This window comes from Lathyrus oleraceus, chromosome 4 (assembly GCF_024323335.1).
Source record: "Lathyrus oleraceus cultivar Zhongwan6 chromosome 4, CAAS_Psat_ZW6_1.0, whole genome shotgun sequence".
In the NCBI taxonomy this organism is placed as follows: Eukaryota; Viridiplantae; Streptophyta; class Magnoliopsida; order Fabales; family Fabaceae; genus Lathyrus; species Lathyrus oleraceus.
In genome coordinates, this window is record NC_066582.1 from 223,492,383 (window position 1) to 223,500,166 (window position 7,784).

Here is a 7,784-nt window from a genome sequence, read left to right on the forward strand (position 1 = left end):
ATTCGCTTCTCGCCTGCGGAAGTATAATTTAGATGTAGGGTCTTAATTGTCCAATAAGCTTTGTGTTCTAATTCCACAGGGAGATGACATGATTTACCATAGACTAATTTAAAGGGTGTGGTCCCTATTGGGGTCTTGTAGGTTATCCTATAGGCCCACAGAGCTTCGTTTAGTTTAGATGACCAGTCTTTTCTAGATATTCCGATAGTCTTTTCTAGAATTTGTTTGATTTCTCTATTCGAAACCTCGACTTTCCCACTGGTTTATGGGTGATAAGGTGTTGCTACACGGTGTCGGACTCCATACTTCAGAAGAAGTTTTCCAAAGATATTCGATATGAAATGGGAGCCACCGTCACTAACGACTAGTTTTGGCACACCGAATCTAGGAAAGATTATGTTCTTGAACAACTTAATCACTACTCATGTGTCATTTGTCGGAGAAGCTACGACCTCGATCCATTTCGAAACGTAATCCGTAGCTACGAGTATGTACTTATTACCAAAAGAAGACAGGAATGGTCCCATGAAGTCCATCCCCCACACATCAAAGACTTCCACTTCTAAGATGCTTGTTTATGGCATTTCATCGCGTCTTGAAATGTTACCATTGCATTGGCACCGGTCGCAATTTATAACCGCATTATGGACATCTTTCCATAGAGTAGGCCAAAAGAGGCCCGATTGTAAGATCTTAGCACAAGTTTTTTATGTGCTTGTGTGCCCACCATAGGGGGCGGAATGGCAATGAGAGATTATGTCGTCTAGTTCATCCTCAGGAACACATCGACGGAAAATACCGTCGGTACCTCTTTTGAAAAGCAGAGGTTCATCCCAGTAGTTTTGTTTTAGATCATGAAAGAATTTCTTCTTTTGTTGGTATGATAGGTCCGGCTAGGTAGTTGACAAAATCAGCATACCATGGCAGAGTTGTATTCGTATGAATTTCTTCCACAAATTCTTCTATTTCGGTATCATTTAAGGTTAGTTCAGACATGTCGCTTTCCATTTGGGCTATAAGTTGTTCGTAAGGGAAATCATCATTGATTGGAATTTGTTTAGGCTTATTACCTTCGATTCGTGATAAGTGGTCTGCTACTACGTTTTCAGTACCCTTCTTATTCTTTATTTCTAAGTCAAATTCTTGTAAGAGTAGGATCCATCTTAAGAGTCTTGGTTTGACATCCTTCTTACTTAGCAAATATCTAATTGCGGCGTAGTCAGTATAGATAATGATTTTTGCTCCTACTAAGTAAGAACAGAATTTGTCTAAAGTGAACACAACAGCTAGAAGTTCCTTTTCAATGGTGGCGTAGTTCATTTGGGCAGGATCTAGTGTTCTACTTGTGTAGTAGATAGCATGAAGTTTTTTATCCTTTCTTTGTCCTAGCACTACGCCTACGGCATAATCACTCGCATCACACATGATTTCGAAAGGTAATCTCCAGTCAGGTGGTTGCATGATAGGTGCGGTGATCAAAGATGTTTTTAATTGCTTAAACGCTGTTAAACATTTCTCATCAAAGATAAAGTCAGTGTGTTTCATTAATAAACCAGTAAGTGGTTTGGTAATTTTCGAGAAATCTTTGATAAAGCGTCGGTAGAATCTGGCGTGTCCTAAAAAGCTTCATATTTCTCGTACGGTTTTCGGAGGTTGAAGATTCTCTATGATTTTGATCTTAGCTTTGTCTACTTCAATTCCTTTATCTGATACTACGTGTCCTAACACGATTCCTTGTTGGACCATGAAATGGCATTTCTCCCAATTTAAGACGAGATTCACCTTTACGCATCTTTCAAGTACCATTTCAAGGTTGGATAGACATCCTTCGAAGCTCTGCCCACGAACAGAAAAGTCGTCCATAAAGACTTCCATAATGTCGTCTATAAAGTCAGCGAAGATTGACATCATGCATCTTTGGAATGTTGCGGGAGCGTTGCATAGTCCAAATGGCATTCGTCGGTAAGCGAATGTACCATAAGGACATGTGAAGGTTGTCTTCTCTTGGTCATCAGGATGGATAGGAATTTGAAAGAATCCTGAATAACCGTCTAGATAGCGGAAGTTGGAATTCTTAGCGAATCATTCAAGCATTTGATCAATGAAAGGCAGAGGAAAATGATCCTTTCGAGTGGCTTTATTTAGTTTTCTATAATCGATGCACATTCTACTTCTGGTCACAACTCTTTGTGCTATAGATTCGCCCTTCACGTTCTTAACAACTGTAACACCCCCTTTCTTGGCTACTACATGAACGGGGCTAACCCATTGAATATCGGAGATCGCGTATATGATTCCGGCATCTAATAACTTCTTTACTTCATCCTTGACTACAGTACTTAAGATTGGGTTGATCCTTCTCTGGTGTTCTCTAGAGGTTTTACAATCTTCCTCTAGCATAATGTGATGCATACAAATAGAAGGACTTATTTCTTTTAGGTTGGCGATGCTGTAGCCTAACGCGGTTGGATATTTTCTTAAGACATCTAGTAACTTTTCAGTTTCCATCTGTCCTAAGTCAGCGTTGACTATTACTGGTCTTTTGAGTTCAGTGTCAAGGAATTCGTATCTTAGGTTCTTTGGTAGTGTTTTTAATTCCAAGTCTGGTTTATTCGGGCATGGCATGTGGTTGGGTGTAAGTGTTAAGCATTCCCTTAGACTGTCATTTTGGTATGGTTCACGCCAATTATCATCTTCAAAGATTGGAGGGATTTGGATTTTCATTATATCAGAATATATGGTTTCTTGCATCTCCATCTCTCTTACGCACTCGTCTATGACATCAAGTAGATAACAGGTATCGTCTATAGCTGGCGCTTGTAAGAATTATGTCAAGATGAATTCAACCTATTCTTCTCCAACTTCGAATGTTAGCTTACCTCTTTTCACGTCTATTATGGCTCCGGCGGTAGCTAAGAATGACCTTCCTAATATAATAGGTATACTGGCATCTTCTTTGATGTCCATGATTATGAAGTCTGTAGCAATGTAGAATTGTCCTACACGTACTGGGACATTCTCTAGTATACCGACATGATATTTGATGAGCGGTCATCTAGTTGAACAAACATCTTGGTTGGTCTTAGTTCTCCCATGTTGAGCCTTTTACATATGGTTAAGGGCATTACACTAATGTTGGCTCCTAGGTCGTATAGAGCTTTGTCTATGACGAACTTTCCAATGACACAGGGTATGGAGAAACTACCTGGGTCTTTTAGTTTGGGAGGCATGTTATTTTGGATTATTGTGCTACACTCAGCAGTAAGTGTAACTGTTTCATTATCCTCGATCTTTTTCTTATTGGATAAGATTTCTTTAAGAAATTTGGCATATGAGGGCATTTGTGTGATGACTTCTGTAAAGGGAATTGTAATGTTTAGTTGCTTTAGAAGTTCAACAAATTTCTTAAATTGCCCTGCAGTTTTAGAATTTGAGAGTCTTTGAGGATACATAATGGGTGGTTTATAAGGTGGTGGAGGCACATAAGGTTTTTCTTTCTCTTCAGCCTCTCAGGTATTATCTTCCTTATCCTTTGGTTCACTTACCTTCTCAGTTGTTGTTTTGTCTGATTTTTGGTACATGGCAGGATTTTGGAGTCTTGGATCTACGGGTTCGTCTAGTTCTTTTCCACTCCTCAATATAACGACATTTGCATGTCCTTTTGGATTAGGTTGTGGCTGTCCAGGAAATGTGCCAGCGGGAGCAGCAGTAGATGCTTGTTATTAAGCCACTTGTGAAATCTGTGTTTCAAGCATTTTGTTGTGGGTGGCTAAGGCGTCTACTTTGCTCGCTAATTATTTAAGTTGCTCACTAGTATGTATGTTTTGGTTCAATAAGTCTTTGTTTGATTGAGCTTGGGTATCTATGAAGCTTTCCATCATTAGTTCAAGGTTGGACTTCCTAGGCATGTTAGAAGCATTATTAGCTGGCTTTTGATATCCAGGCGGAACAGCGGGTGCTTGGCCAGGTGCATACAGGGCGTTGTTATTCTTATACAAAAGTTGGGATGGTTTTTCCAACCTGGGTTGTATGTATTCGAATAAGGGTTTCCTTATGCGTAATTCACTTGATCGGTTGGGACTTCTTCAAATATCTGACATTCTGGTGCAGTGTGTCCAGGAGTTCCACATAACTCACAGTTTAGAGTCACGACAGCCACAGTGGTTGCGGGTGGTATGGTCAAGTTGTCTAACTTTTGAACAAGGGCATCTACCTTTGCATGGACGTGGTCAAGGCTACTGATTTCGTACACTCCACTTTTTGTTTGGGACTTTTCTACTGGAGTTCTTTCACTTTCCCATTGGCAATGGTTTTGGGCCATGTTTTCAATGAGTTGATAGGCTTCGTTGTATGGCTTGTCCCTAAGTGCACCGCCTGCGGCATCGTCTACTGTCAGTCTTGTGTTATACAGAAGCCCATTGTAAAATGTGTGAATGATCACCCAGTCTTCGAGACCGTGATGTGGACATGTCCTCATCATGTCTTTGTATCTTTCCCACACGTCGTAGAGAGATTCTACATCCTTTTGTCGAAATCCGTTGATTTGAGCTCTCAGCATAGCAGTTTTGCTTGGTGGAAAATATCGGGATAAGAAAACGTTCTTAAGTTCTTCCCATGTTGTAACTGAGTTGGATGGCAAGGATTGCAACCAAGCCCAAGCTCTGTCTCTTAGAGAGAAAGGAAAAGGCGTAGTCTTATCGCATCTTGAGATACACCATTCACCTTCATAGTGTCTGCGTACTGCACAAACTTGGTCAAAAGTTCATTAGGGTCATCCGTAGGATTTCCAGCAAATTGATGTTGTTGGACGGCTGGTAATAATGAGGGTTTCAACTCAAAATCGTTTCGATTGATAGCAGGGGCAGCAATGCTACTGTGAGGTTCTTGTTGGTACGGGGTAGCGTAGAACTTAAGAGGACGATTTTGTGGTCCTACTGCAGCCATGTTTGGTTTTTCAACTGGTTCAGTAGTAGGAAAGACGATATCGGGAATATTGTACCTTCGTTGGTACTCTAGTATTCAGTGTCTTAAATATAAGAAATGCTCTAATTATGCGATTGGTGGTGCTAAGTTGTCGCCTTGTGAGCGAGTACTTGGCATACAATCGGGGGAAATAAGGGAAAGGAGATTAGTTTTTTGCCTTAGTCTATACTGTGCAACGAAAGAATCGCACTATTTGACTAAATCAGGTCCCCGACAACGACGCCAAAAACTTGATACGTCTCGTGACTGTATATAGAATATAGTCTATCGGGTACTTGACTGCAAGTGCACAGTCTAGTCGTTTTAGTTTTAAAAGATATTGAACCCACAGGGACCGATGGTCAAACTAATGTTATCGACGTTACTATGTTTAGCTAAGGAAATGATTCTTAGAAGTTTGGTTGAACGAAAGTTAAATCTAAGGGAAGTTAAGTTTTAAGATAATATTAATAGGGAGATATCAGTATGCAACGCATTAATCGCCAGGGATTCGATAAGTCACCGGTGTATAACTTAAGTACCAAATATCTTTCAGTCGAAAATACTTATTTAAAAGGCTTTATCTCACACTCTCGTGATTGTTGATTCGGACTATACCTTTAAGTCGGAATGTACGCTCTCGCTGTCCCATTTGAAGTTAAAAATATTTTTTGAAAATAAATAAGTTCTAATTGTTTTTAAAGTGCTCTAGCTGTTTTTAAAATCAATGCCTAGTTTTTACTGTCCAATTCTATCTTCACGCTCTCGCGATTGTCGGTTCTCACCTTAGTTAATTTCCCACTCTCGTGGCAAAATCGTATTAAATAGCTTCTCACTTTTGTGACAAAGTTAATTAAATTTAAATTAAAAACCACAGCCAAAAAGATTGTTTGAGAAAAGAAGTTTTACACCGATTATTATTAAATCCCGTCTAATTAAATTGTTTACATACCGATACCGATAGTTTAGCCGGACATGTTAAATAACGCAAACACAGACGAACATAAACAAATCAACAATAAAGCAAACATGATTATAATAATAATAAAGCAATAGCAATAGTAATTGAATAAAAACCTGGAAATTGGATTAATAGAATACACCGAATCTTGAAGTATTTGAGCAATCCTCCATAGATCGGTAGGATTCTGCTTCTTCGAAATAATTGCTTAAACTAAATTAAATAAATTGTAGTAGTTCCCCAGTGTAGAGAACTACTACTTTGGCTAAATAAAAAATGGAAAGGGAAAAGGGAAAATCAAAGCTCTGAACGGTAAAAGAAAACAATGTTACTGAAGAAAAATAAAAGCAAAACAGAATTGCTATGGAAAAATAAAATGCAGAGAAAAGTCTTGAGAGCTGGCTTCAGAGACGAAAATTCCGCGTTCCCCTAGGTTTCCAACTTCTCTCATTTTGTATTCTCCATTTGGTCTTGGCAGTTGAGAGAAATAAGGGTGATTTGGTTGAGTGAGAAATCCACGGGAAAGTGGCTGAGGAACGAGAAATAAGGGCCTGGTGGATCACTTCTGTTGACAGATTCAATGCGCTGATTTTGGCCTTGTGACGTTCGCGATGGGCCTGTGACGGTCGTGATAGGTTGGGCGTGACGATCGTGACAGGCTTTGTGACGGTCGTCACATGCACATAATTTGTATTCTCTTCTTTTCTGCTGTTTTCTCTTCTATTTCTTCTTCTTTTCCTTCCTTTTCTATACTTTGTTCATTTAAGCATGAGAATTGAAATACCTGCAAAAATAACTTGAACACTTGCGGAAAATCGGAATATAAACGAAAGTGGTACGATTTTTGAGTGTAAATCAAGACAAATATACAATGTATTTTCATGTTATCATTGCTATAATCAAAATGATAGAAAAATTGATAGATGTATAAATGATTAATTGAATTAAATGTGAAATTGCTATAATCAAAATGATAGAAAAAATAATGATGAATACATAAAATTAAAGTTTAATAAAAATAAATGATATTAATTATTATTGGTTATATGGGAAAAATCTAATCCCAATATTTTGAAGACAAAAAAGATGGAGATATGTGTATCATGTGATGTTGCTTGCTTTCCTCTTCTTCATTTTAAATCTTTAATTTTCAAGAAAATAAATAATTGTTTTGGATTTGGAAAAGATTGGAGTTCTCTGATTTTAGATCAATATTTTCTTCAACACTTTTGTAGAAACTAATGTATGGTAATCATAATTACAGTTATATGCCACTGGACCAACATAGCACACGCAGCAAACATAATATTTTGTCACTTTAGGCAGGACTTCGTCAACCCCATTACAGAACATCAGATAGTTTGTTCGCATTTAGTGATACAACGATGACCACAAGATTTGGCTTTTTTTTTTCTTTCTTTCTGTTTCCGTTCATTTATTGTTGTTGTTTATAATAAATGAAGTTTTTAGTGATATTATCAAATATAATAATATCGATTTTATGTAGATGAACTAAGATTCGTGAATATAATATTTTGTTTTTAATAAATATAAAAATATGTTGTAATTTTGTCTTAATAAGATATACAATATTTGCTTTTGAAATCTAGTTATCAATTATAATTTTTGTAAAAATTAATTTTAATTCTATAAATATAAGTGAGATAATTGATTAGAAAACATATTACAAACAGACGAATTCAGATTTTATAGAAAATAACTTGGTGTAATAGTAGAATCACTTATTTCTCTCTATAAGGGGGACCCAGACACCACTTATTTATTCATGAACGCTTTTAATTTGGGTTGGTTTCTAGAAGAATGGTAGTATGGTGGTAGGTAAGGGTGGTAAATGGACATT

The 7,784-nt window shown here is 37.6% G+C and overlaps 1 non-coding gene across 1 annotated transcript; it reads left to right on the forward strand.

Moving 5' to 3' along the window:
• The first annotated feature begins 4,451 nt into the window (after nt 1-4,451).
• On the forward strand, nt 4,452-4,558 carry LOC127077413 (small nucleolar RNA R71). The gene has a single exon (XR_007787226.1). It is a non-coding gene; the product is annotated as a small nucleolar RNA R71 (small nucleolar RNA).
• The last annotated feature ends 3,226 nt before the right edge of the window (nt 4,559-7,784 follow it).